Here is a 12,414-nt window from a genome sequence, read left to right on the forward strand (position 1 = left end):
CTTTAAGCTGTTAATCTCTGCTATGTGTCCTCTGTTGTTTTGGGGCCTCATCATCCCCATTGCTATTGTTCTTAGTCTCTCAATAGTGTCTGATTCCTTGTGACCCCGTGGATTGTAGCCTGCCGGGCTCCTCTGTCCATGGGGATTCTCCAGGCCAGAATACTGGAGTGGGTAGCCTTTCCCTTCTCCAGGGGATCTTCCCAATCCAGGGATCAAACCCAGGTCTCCTGCATTGCAGGCAGGTTCTTTGCCAGCTGAGCCCAAGAATAATACTGGAGTGGGTAGCCTATCCCTTCACCAGCAGATCTTCCCAACCTAGGAACTGAATTGGGTCTCCTGTGTTGCAGGTGGATTCTTTACTAACTGAGCTATTAGGGAAGCCCCCAAATTTCTCTTAGCATCTAGTTTATTTTGACAATAACTACCCAGTCTCATAGTCCTTGTAGTTATTCTTGTTTTCTGTAAGTTTCAAATGCCTGATATACTGCACTGAGATGGCAAGAGATGATATATATATTGTCTTTCTTTTTATTAAGAAACATATCATACTAATATTACAATTAGTTTTGTATGTTGGTCTCCCCTGGTTCTTGATTCATTCAAGGGCATGGCCATAGTATGTTCGGTTTTATATAAATGTTATTGAATAAATGTATGAGATATTTTGAGGGCAGATGAGTTTTAGAGGTCTCAAACTTTATCTCAGATTATTATCCCTATTTCCAATGAGTAGGTGTAGCTTGGGGCTTTCCAGGTGGCTCAGCAGTAAAGAATCTGCCTGCAAAGTAGGAGTGAAGTGAAAGTTGCTCAGTCGTGTCTGACTCTTTGTGACCCCATGGACTATACAGTCCATGGAATTCTCCAGGCCAGAATACTGGAGTGGGTAGTCTTTCCCTTCTCCAGGGGATCTTCCCAACCCAGGGATCAAGCCCAGGTCTCCTGCATTGTAGGCAGATTCTTTACTAGCTGAGCCACAAGGGAAGCCCTCATGCAGTGCAGAAGACCCAGGTTCAATCCCTGAACTGGAAAGATCCCTTGGAGGAGGGTATGGCAACCCACTCCAGTATTCTTGCCTGGAAAACCCCATGGACAGAGGAGCCTGGTGGGCTATAGTCCATGGGGTTGCAAAGAATTGGACACAACTGAAGTGACTTAGCATGCATGCATGCAGAATTAGCTTAACATTTATTTTAAGTCCTACAAAACCTTATTTATAAGAATTGTCCCTCATTGTTCTCAAATCAGATTAGATATGGATCTATAATATTATCATTTACTGTGTTCTTTAAGATAATGAAAGCCAATCTCAACTTTTTGAAAATTGATGTCTTTTAAAATATTCTAAAGCATACAAAAGATAATGTTTTTTAATATTAATTTTATAAAGACTAAAACTAGATTTTGAAAAACTGATGGTTTGTGATTTCTCTGGAGTATGACTTTTGAAAAGTAATAGTCATAGCTAATTTTCAAAAAGTGACTCCTGTGTTCCATGTACTTTAAATGTATTTACTTTTTCAGTCCACATAACAGTACTGTGAGGAAGCTATATTACTCTTCTCATTTCTTAGATGAGAAATCTGAGACACAGAGAGGCTATAATTTCCCCAAGGTCACTCTACTCCTCTCAAATGGACTTTCAACTCAGTTGTTTTGGCTCCAGAGCTATAACACATTTAGGCTGTATATTAAAAAAAATTACTCAAGATTTAAAAAGTATATCTTCTTTTAAAAACCCTAGAGCCTACTAAGAGATATTTATCAGCTCACATAGTTTTCAAAAAGTCTATATTGTTTGTAGAATATTTTGTTAGTGGTATAAAATCCAGATCGAAAACAAATCTCACACCATGTAGAAAAGGCACCTGTGAAGTTTTGTGTTCTGTATGATTATAGGCTTATTTAAACATCCTTTCAGTTGAAGGCACATCCCTGATGTCACTGGTTTCTTGACTTAAAGACTGAAAGTGATGTGCAGCCCCCAGGAGGGCTGACAGCGACATCCCTGTCCTTTCATTAAAGTCCAAACCCGTCCTCATTGCCTCAGACCTTCTCTGCGCCAGCTCTTCAATATAATCACAGTGTCACTTGATTGTCAAGCTGATCAGGTCCTGCTAACAGGCATTTGGGAATGGTAATTAGGACTTAGTGTGTGGCCTTTATTCAAAGAGGACTGACCCAGCTATTACATACCATAAATATAGCCCCGACAAAAGCCTGAAAATTGGTTCTGGTTGATTGTCTCTGCACGATGCTGTGACTCATTGCTTAAATTTCTTTCTGATGCTTTTGCCATAAAATTTCTGTAACCTATAATTTTTGTAAAAATATCTAATTCATGGTGTTAAAAATGGCTTCAGGTAACTAGTCACATTTATAGGATATCTCAATCCTAGGACAACATTCATATTTACTATTCATTAAAAAAATATAAAGGCTTAGCTTGTTTATTTGCTGTTTTTATAGATATCAAATGTATCAAACACCTGTTATATGAGAGGTAAGTAAATTTAATTCTGTCTGCTACCCATAACCTCCAAGATAGCATGTACTCATGTGTAAGAGTCTCTGTTAGAAGATGGTCTTTCTGTTTATCATACTGTGGCCAGTTATAACACTGCTGGTAGTGCTGAAAACATTTCCAATCCTTATGGGTTTTGTAACACAAGGCAGAGTCTCAGCACAGGCTCAAGCCCACTGCTCCCAGCTCTTATCTGAGTCTGTGGAAGTCTCTGTGAGGTTTCTGAACACCATAAACACTGAGAACTTGCCTCAAATGACATTGTGGACAGCCATGCTCCAGCCACTGTCCTTCCCTTCACAGTTCTACACTCCAACCCAAAGTTTCACTACCTTAATGAGAGTAAGCTCCTTGAAGACTAAGTTCTCTACCAATATGTCCCCAGGACCCAGAATAGTGCCTGTCACATGACAGAGGGTCAGTAACTGCTTGTTGATTCAAATATGGTGCATACATGAAATCACGCTATTTACTCCCACCACCGCCCCCTCGCCACACAAGGGTCTTGCTTCTTAACATTGTAGGTTTATTCGTTGAGATATCTTTTTAGTAAACGCTGGTTTTTTTTTTTTTCATGATTACAAAAATGCACATGATACTTATAACTATTTTGGAAAAAATTTAAACAGTAAATAAAAGTTTTCCACTTGTCACTATGTTGGGAGTCTTTCCCCTTCCACTCTATATTCTTCTAGAATAATTTTAAATGCACACCTGCATGAGAGCTCATCATATGGTGTATATCGTCTTCCATTTGCTTTCCCACATCCACTCTCTACTCTTCTCCGCCTAATTTTCTGCTAGTGGAGGCTAACCTCATGAACCTTATAAAGGGTCCCCTGGCTTCCCGGTGGTCCATGGGAAGCCCTGGCAGGAGATGGGAGAGAAAGGAGGGCGAGAGGAGATGATAGGCAGGTAGTTTATTCCTCTCGTGGTCCCTGGCCAGTCCTCTCAGGCTGGCTGTGTCCTCCCACCAGAGGCTAAGTCTATAGAGTTCTCTCCTTCAGAGATCCAGTAATTGCTCTCTCTCTCACCTTTTTAGGTGAAGGGGGTTTGGCCAGGGTTACTACATATTTGTTGTAGTTTCCTGACATACAATCTTTGTAATAGTCACTTGAGTATCCTATTTTTTGAGTGTGTCAACTTTTCCTTTCGGGACCCTGACTGATATATACCACAGTTTAATAATTTCCTGAGATTATATTATTATAAATAGCATTTCAGTTGAGCATTCTTATACCTAGATCTTGGTGCTAATTTCTGATTTTTTTAAAAGGATAATTTCTACAATTAGAATTACTTTGTCAAAAATTAGAGGAAAATAATGTAAGATAATTTATATATATCCAAATTGCCTTCCAATGTGAAATATCTGTTGTAAGTAGCCATTTGCTATTTGTTTCTGAAAGCCCAGCATGTGAATCTCATTCCTGCTGTGGAGATCCCTAAAAGTATGAATTTTGGTGATAATTAAGGCCCTACTTCTCCCTTTTGGTGGCTTCCCTGGTGGCTCAGACGGTAAAGCGTCTGCCTACAATGTGGGAGACCCAGGTTTGATCCCTGGGTCAGGAAGATCCCCTGGAGAAGGAAATGGCAACCCACTCCAGTACTCTTGCCTGGAAAATCCCATAGCCGGAGGAGCCTGGTAGGCTACAGTCCATGGGGTCGCAGAGAGTCGGACATGACTGAGCGACTTCACTTTCTTTCTTTCTCCCTTTAGAAATAAAGGGACCAGGTGTTTCTTCATTACTTCCTGACAATAAACACTTGGGTACATGAAGCAGGTTTTGCCATTAGATATTCTTGTCTTGGAGTTGACTCCAAGGACTATGGATCAGAATACATGAGTGACACTTAGGAGATTGTACACAGTGGGATGGATGGCAGAATTGCAAGGGCAGTGGCCGTGGTTACCATGGGAGAAGAGACAGTGGCACTGGTGAGTGTCCCGTGAAGGAGGTCCCAGCTGTCACCTTGGCTGACATGTCCTTGCTCTCTGCTGCCAAGTCTCTCCTGGTTCCTGCCTATATTCTAAGCCTGACTCTTCAGGCTCTCTCTCACTTGTTTATGAAATGATCCCTTTATCACTATGAAATATCCCTCTTTATCTCTTGAACTGTTCTTTGCTCTGAATACTACTTTGTCTTCTATTGAGGTAGTCACTCTAGCTTTTTTTTGAGGGAATATGATAGAAATAATCATTGTCTTTATTGTGATGAGGGGTACATGTATATGCTGAAAATTTCCATGTCTTATAATATGTACAACTCAGTTTACTTCAACTATGCTGTAATAAAATTACAAAAATGGTATGAGCTGGCCTTTTCAAACATTCTTGAACACACAAAGAGAAGTACTGTCAGAATTGCTATAGAGTAATACAAATAATACTATAATTAAAAAAAAACTCCAAAATTGTAGGTATAGGACTTTCTTTGTATAGAGTGGCTTTTTTGATTTACAAGTACCCTTCATGGACCTGTGTATTCATGGGCATGCCGACATTGTAGAAGGGCTTTGTAGGCGTGAGACTTGTGTAACTATAGAGGATTCTGAGCTTGGTTTAATGCTCTGATGTCACCATTTTAAATTTCTTTTTTTTTTATGTTTTAGGGGGTAGAGGGGGCCAAAAGCAGAAATTTATTGTCTCCTAGTTCTGGATGTCCAAGATGAAGGTGTCCTTAGGTTCTTCTGAGATCCATCTTCTTTGCTTATAGATAGCCACCTCCTTGCTGTGTCCTCATATGAGCACTCTAGCTTTTAATGCTTAGTGTTAGCAAGGCATATTTTCCCATGCGCTTGTTTTAAATTATCTGTCTTTATATTTAAAGTGGATTTCCTGTTACTCTTGGCTTGAAGCAGAAGTTGCCTCTCTTACTTTTCTGAGCTGTTTTGTTCTTTCCTGTGAGTTTCTATTTAATCAACTAGAGTACTACGATTTGCAATCAAGTTTCTTGATGGCACAATATTGGTATGGTGAGCAGATTGTAAGCAATAGATCCTTAAGGAAAATGGAGGAATCCAGATTTGCTAGCTGGGGCAAAAGGCAGTGAAAATCCTTTTGTATTAGGGGGTTCGTCTTCTGGCTCAAGGCATGCAGTGGTTAAAAAAAAAATCCTTATTATCACCTTATTATCCTTATTATCACCTTATTATTCCTTATTATCACCTCCTTGAATACAAAGTTTAGAAAAAGAAAATGGTTCTTGGCATTGAAAAGTGTGGACGGAATTAAAATTTTAAATGCTGTGAGATGGTCTCATAGAGCCAGACCTAATAGGAAGAAAGACAAGTGGTGAATATCAGAGCTTTCCTCGCCTGCCTCTTCCTCACTCTGACTGCTTGTTAAGGCTCCTCGTTTTTCTGATTTTGTTATATTTTGAGCAGTTTTGGATTGTATCACACATGCTATGAATGTCATGTTGTAGAGAATGGATTCTGTTAATTTCCGCTGTGAGTCATGTTTTCATGACTTGGTCGGATATGAACTCCAAACTCTTTTTTTTCTTTTAAGTTCCAAAGTCGGTTTGGTTCAGATCTTCCACCTTTGGGTGAGGGGCTTTGAGTCTGCTTCAGGCATGTGCAGTCAGGAGTCAGCCAGACCTGTGGGCAGGCAGAATCTGGGTATTTCCTTTCTGACTCTTTCTCTTCTGAAATTTCTCCTTTCTCCAGTGACTGTAATTAACCTGGACTCTTGATTCCCTAGGCCAAAGAGGTCATGATTTTTCCATCATGCTTGGTGCTTTGTGTATGCTGCTGAGCCTCTTCAGGCTTGAAGAGAAGTGGGAAACTGGCGTGCTTACTCTGTATAACTCCCTCCCACAAGCACAGACTGCTCACTGGAGTCGACTTCTCTGTGCCCCTGTATAGTTGCTTCTTGTATATGTCCAGATTTCAGAGTAGCTGCCGGTGGAGGGTTTATTCTGTGTGCATTATGTAGAGAGTTTATCCCATGTGGGCCAGGATGTTTACTGGTTATTACTAGAAGCTCCTGCGTGAGTGCTTAGTCGGTTGCTCAGTTGTGTCCAACTCGTTTCGACCCTTTGGACTGTAGCCTACCAGGCTCCTTTGTCCATGGGATTCTCCAGGCAAGAATGCTGGAGTGGGTTGTTATTTCCTTCCCCAGGGCATCTTCCTGACTCAGGGATTGAACCCACATCTCCTGTGTCTCCTGCATTGCAGGCAGATTTACCTGCTGAGACATCAGGGAAGCCCCACCAGAAGCTCAATCCTTGTTTAAAACACATCTTTGCTTTTTTCTCTTCATGTTTCTGGAAAGTCCTTCTGCTCACTCTTGTGGATATGATATGTCCTTCAGAACACCTTCAGGCTTGCTGTGAGATCTGGGTCCCTGAATGTTATATACTGAAGGGGCTTAAAGATTATTCCACTGAACCTCTTCATTGCACACAGGAGAAAACTGAGGCCTCAAGGGAGGAAGTCATTTACCTACAATAATGGGTGGTGCTGCTGGGGAAGGTGGGTGTGAGTCATCTGAGAGACCTGAGTTTGCAGAGGAGAGACACATCTTCTGAAGAGTGAAATGTAATTTGTGAAACTTGTTGAGAAGAACCTTTTCCTTTGATGTCTCTGTGGCAATGATAAGGGTATTATGGATTTAGAGGTTTGAAATGAGTAGGAGAAAGGATTTCTTTGGAAATCTGGTCTGAAACTGCCATAAATTTTAGAAACATCCAGTTGGAAAACACATCAAACATGTCTTTTCTCTAGCAAGTTGTCACATTTCATCACCACGGCTGGTTTTCTATTTTGGGCTCTGTCTTTTGAAGCAGGCTGTGCTTGTGCTAAAGAGAGAGAGAGACTCAGCGCTGGAGTCAGAGGGTGACAGGTGTCGCCTCAAGCAAGAAGCCTTACCACAAGGTTTAAGGTCCTCTCAGTCTTTGTTTGCTTGTCTGTTTAAATAAGAATACACAGAATTCTCCCCAGTGTCCTCCTTCTTCCCCCACTTCCTTCTTTCCTACTCCATCGAAGTTGACAACATGTCAAAAAGATGGCCTCGGTCTCGTCTCTTACCAGTAGTCACTGTACGCCAAAGCTGAATTTGGACATCTTCTTTGATTAGATGGTTGTTGTTTTTCAGTGACTAAGTTGTGTCTGACCCTTTGTGAACCCATGGACTGCAGCATGCCAGGCTTCCCTGTCCCTCACTCTCTTCCAGAATTTGCTCGTTTCATGTCCATTGAGTCTTTGATACTATCCAACCATCTCATCCTCTGCTGAGGATGAAAACTGACCTTTTCTAGTCCTGTGGCCACTGATGAGTTTTGCAAATTTGCTGACATATTGAGTGCAACACTTTAACAGCGTCATCTTTTAGGATTTTAAATTTCTCAGCTGGAATTCCATCACCTCCACTAGTTTTGTTGGTAGTAATGCTTCCTAAGGCCCACTTGACCTCACACTCCAGGATGTCAGATGGTTAAAACATTTTAAATTTATGCTTTCTGGGGTTTTGTTGTCCCAAATCATAATAGTAAATGAAGGGAGTCAGAGAATAAAATAAGTCAAGTCAAGCAAGAAACTTGGGGAGTGGGGGGACGTTTAAACACAATATTAAACACAGTGGCTCAAAGTAGAAGTATATTAAGGTATAAAATACTTTGTACCTAAATTACATAAATTTGATATAATTTGTGAGAGACGGGGCCTTGAAATAGAAATGTGGGTTTTTAGAAAGTGACTTCATTTAAGTTGGGCAACTTCATATTTGGAGTTATTCCCCCAATGGCATGCATTAACCCGTGAGGGTGAGATGCTGTCCTGCCAGTGTTCCTGAGACTTGAGAGTCATTCATTCATTCCATGGACCACAAATTTAAACAAAAGCAACCAAACAAAGCCACTCAACTCTTCATCAAATGAGTAAAGAGGTGGTTGATTTATAGACCTGTTTGGATATATTTCCTCCTGCATAATCACCACCACTGTGAAAGAAACTATGAAATCTTTTCCTGTTCAGAAGATGAAGTCTTCTTCATAAGTGGGTTGGAGTTTTCAGGCTCAGCATTTTAGCCAAATGTGGTGTGTTTAGAAGAAATTTTCTGCAGGGGCTATCCTCAGAAGGGTGCACCCGTGTGTTTGTAGGATAGATGAGCAGTTGAGTGAATATATGAATTACTTTTAGCCTGTAATATAATAGCATCTAGTCACTGCTCTCCTGGGTTGGGGTTCACACCAATGACTCCACAGGTACAAGCTTTTCTTTGGAGTTCAGGAGGTTAGGATGTAGCAAGTGGACACAGAATGTTTTTCTCTGAAATCAGTTATTAAAAATAAGCTGTTGCCATCACTAACTTTCTCGCTTTAAACAAAACTGACACAGTGACCAAATAATTGGTGGTAATTGCAGGTCTGGTGTCAGGTTTAATAAACCACTCACACTGCAGATCCTTTAAAGATGTAGTTAGGTCTTCTGTTATCACAAGATAGGACTTTCATATCCTTTAGCACCTGATTGCTGTTGCTTGTATTTTTCTTCAATATATTATTTCCTGTTTTTTAATAAAAGAGCTGTCATTTCTAATAAAAAATGAAAAAAATAGTCACCCAGGGAAATAACACAATTGATGGGTATCACAGGCTGAAATATACGAAGTGAGTGCACATCTTCAAAAAACTTTACAATAATCTTGACTCTAAGGTGGACTTTGTGCTGGGACTGTAACCCACATGTGAAATGAGAGGATTCCTTATTTCTAAAGGTTCCTCAGTCTCATCCCCTTGTTTCCAGGAGACCTCCCACTTGAAATGAGTAGTAAGCTTGTTTGGTCTTGGCTGGGTAGAAGTTGAGCACCGTTTCTACTTTTGGGTGAATGGACATACATCCCTTCTTTTTGGCTTACGTGATAGAATTCACTATGTTACACCCTCCCTCATTAGAGTTATATACATCTACACCCTTTGTCATGTTACGTTGCCGCCTCTCCCAGTAAGTGAGAAGAGTGCATTTCCCTACTCTGCTGATGTTGGGATTGGTCAATATGACTTCCTTTGGCCAATGGGATAGAGGTGGAAGTTGCACTGTGCTAGTTTGAAGCCAAGGCCTCAGGAAGCATCATGCGTTTCAGCTATACCCTTGCACTAAGGACGTTATACATGAGAAAAAAACATGCCCCTTGTAGTCAGCAAGGAGGATAGGAGCTGTGACTGCATTAGAGTCAGGCAGCCTGGCAAGGAGAGCCTGGGGTGGCAGAACTCTGTGGAGCTGTGGTCAGTGCCTGGAGTCAGCAGTGCTGCTGGTGGGTCCTGAGTGGATTGTTTTTATGGCAGGGTCTTCACTATGTCTTCCTGCCCTTGTTGTCCACTCAAGTCTTTTTGGCCAGGTCTTCCATGGTTCTGAGTCACTTGATATCCTTTGGGTAAACTCCCTTCCACTTAGATTTACCAGAGCTATGTTGTCACTTTGCAGACAAAAACCCTGACCAACACATCCTGAATTGGAAAGGAACCTGGTTTTCTTATGATTGTGTCCCCTAAATACGGCTTTGTGTACTGTAGGTAGCACAGTCCTAGACTGTCTTCCGGAATTCTCCTGACCTCTTTGAACAGTACAGCAGAGGGCTTCAGAGCTCTCACTTCACACACAGGGTTTCTTCTGTGTGTCTGGAACTGACTATCCTCTTGTGTGAGCCATTAAACCTCTCTGTGCCTGAGCTCCCTCGTGTGAAACGCAAGATAAAAAGAATGCTACAGTTTGTGTGCTGCTGAAAGGCACAATAATGTATGTTCCATGATAAATTCTCAGTAAGTATTAGTGTAAGTCATAGTGAGTGTAAGTAATAGTGTAAATAGCGGATAGTGTAAGTACTAGTGTAGAGATGGTAATGATGAGATGCTGCTGTTGCTAATATTAGTATCATCCTGTGAGATAATAGGGACTTGTGGACCTTGTCCCAACTCACACAGTGCAAATGGCAGACATGGAATCTTCCTTGCTCTCCTGAGTTCCAAAGCCTTTTGTGAGTTAAGATAATGCAGTGGTTCTGAACCTTTTATCCTGCATGGATCATGTGTCTGCAGCACCCTAATGTCCATGCCCTGATTTTGAAAGTGCTCTTTTTGTGCTGGGGTGACAGTGTTCAAACCCATGTCCATTTTGGTAATCATAAGAAGCTCATGAAAGTGAAAGTGTCAGTCGCTCAATTGTGTCTGACTCTTTGCAGCTTTATGGACTGTAGCCTGCCAGACTCCTTTATGAGATTCTCTGGGCAAGAATCCCTGAGTGGGTGGCCATGCCCTCCTCCAGGGCATCGTCCAGACCCAGGAATTGAACTTGCATCTCTTCTGTCTCCTGCATTGACAGGTGGGTTCTTTACCACTAGTGCCATCTGGGAAGCCCAAGAAGCTCATGGCTCACCTCTATTTCTATCATTCTATTTAGGTATTTGCATCTAGATCCCTGGGGCTTCCCAGGTGGCGCTAGTGGTAGACATAAGAGGCACAAGTTCAATCCCGGGGTTGGGAAGATGCCCTGGAGTAAGAAATGGCAAACCACTCCATTACTCATGCCTGGAAAATTCCGTGGACAGAGGAGCCTGGCAGGCTGTAATCCACGGGGCCGCAGAGAGTCAGACATGCCTGAGCAACTAAGCATGCATGCTATCTCTAGACCCCTACTTCTATATCCTTATTTGAGAATTTCTCAGTGTTGTTGCTGAGGGAAGTTGTGCTTTGGGTGTTATAGCTCTTAGGGGTTGGGTGAAGAGAAGACTGATGAAGTTATTAGATGATTTAGTTGGTATGCTGGGGTGGTGTGTTGATGGTGGTAGTGGAGAGTGTGTCTTGAGCAAGCATCCAGGAAGATGCAGCCCTGGAGCCCCAGGAGGCAGAGGAAAGGCCTGGAGGGACACTAACATTTTAAGATGGAAGCGTCTAGAGAAATTTTCACTTCTTTTACCTAAGGCTCTCTCTGGTTCAAGAATGTTGCTTGTACTAAAATGTATGGTCATGGCACTCAAGATAGCTGTTCTCTTGCTCTGTGTACACCCCAAGCCTGACCAGTGCCTATTTCATCTACACCCTACTTGCATGAATGACCTTTGTAGATACTTGCTTCAGGCCCCAGCTTGTGATTGTTCTTATCAAAGGCATGCGGGAGGTGTGCCCTTCTACCAATTTCCCTGGTAACTGACCAGCCCATCTGACATCAGCTCCTCTATAACGAGTGGTCTCCCTCTCTCCCTGGGAGTGAAGACTGCCACCATGTCCTGCCTGCTGTTGTCTGTACCCGGTGGGGTGTTGTGCTCCATCCATTAAACTATTAATGTCTCTGTTACTGACTTCAGGCTCTCCTTGGTCTTCAAGCTGGGAAAGTGCAGGGTTTATCTGCCTGTAGGGTGCAGCCCAACATAAAACAAATATAGCAGGTTTAACACTTAGTCCCAGACTTAGCTGTGTGAAATATCACTTTATATTCTATAATTCAGAGTCACTTTTCCTCTGATAGAAAAGTAATGCTAAGCCATTCTGAGGATTCCCCCTTTTACACCCACCCCCACTCCCAGCCTCTGCCTCATGGACTGGGTCCGTGATCCAGGTATTACTCAGTGCCAAGTGTGGGACATGGTGACAACTAGGGAGAATCTCAGTGACTGGTCATCATCTCTCAGTTGAGACATCTAATGTGTCTGTCCTCATGATTCTTTTGGGTGTTGGGACACTCTTATTTCCTGGATTTGCCAGGGCCCTGAAAATCTTTGCAGAGTCCAGGATGTGAACCTAGCGTAGTGAACTTCCTCTTAGGCTCTGACCTCCTTTTTGGTTTCAATGCCAGGAAGTGGGGGGTCTGGATGCCTGATGGTTTGGACACAGCCCTGCCTTCCTGAATCTCAGAGAGTCCTTTTCTGGTCCCCTTCCATGTTTCTCCATCCTCTC

Source organism: Capricornis sumatraensis, chromosome 2 (genome assembly GCF_032405125.1).
Source record: "Capricornis sumatraensis isolate serow.1 chromosome 2, serow.2, whole genome shotgun sequence".
Classification (NCBI taxonomy): Eukaryota; Metazoa; Chordata; class Mammalia; order Artiodactyla; family Bovidae; genus Capricornis; species Capricornis sumatraensis.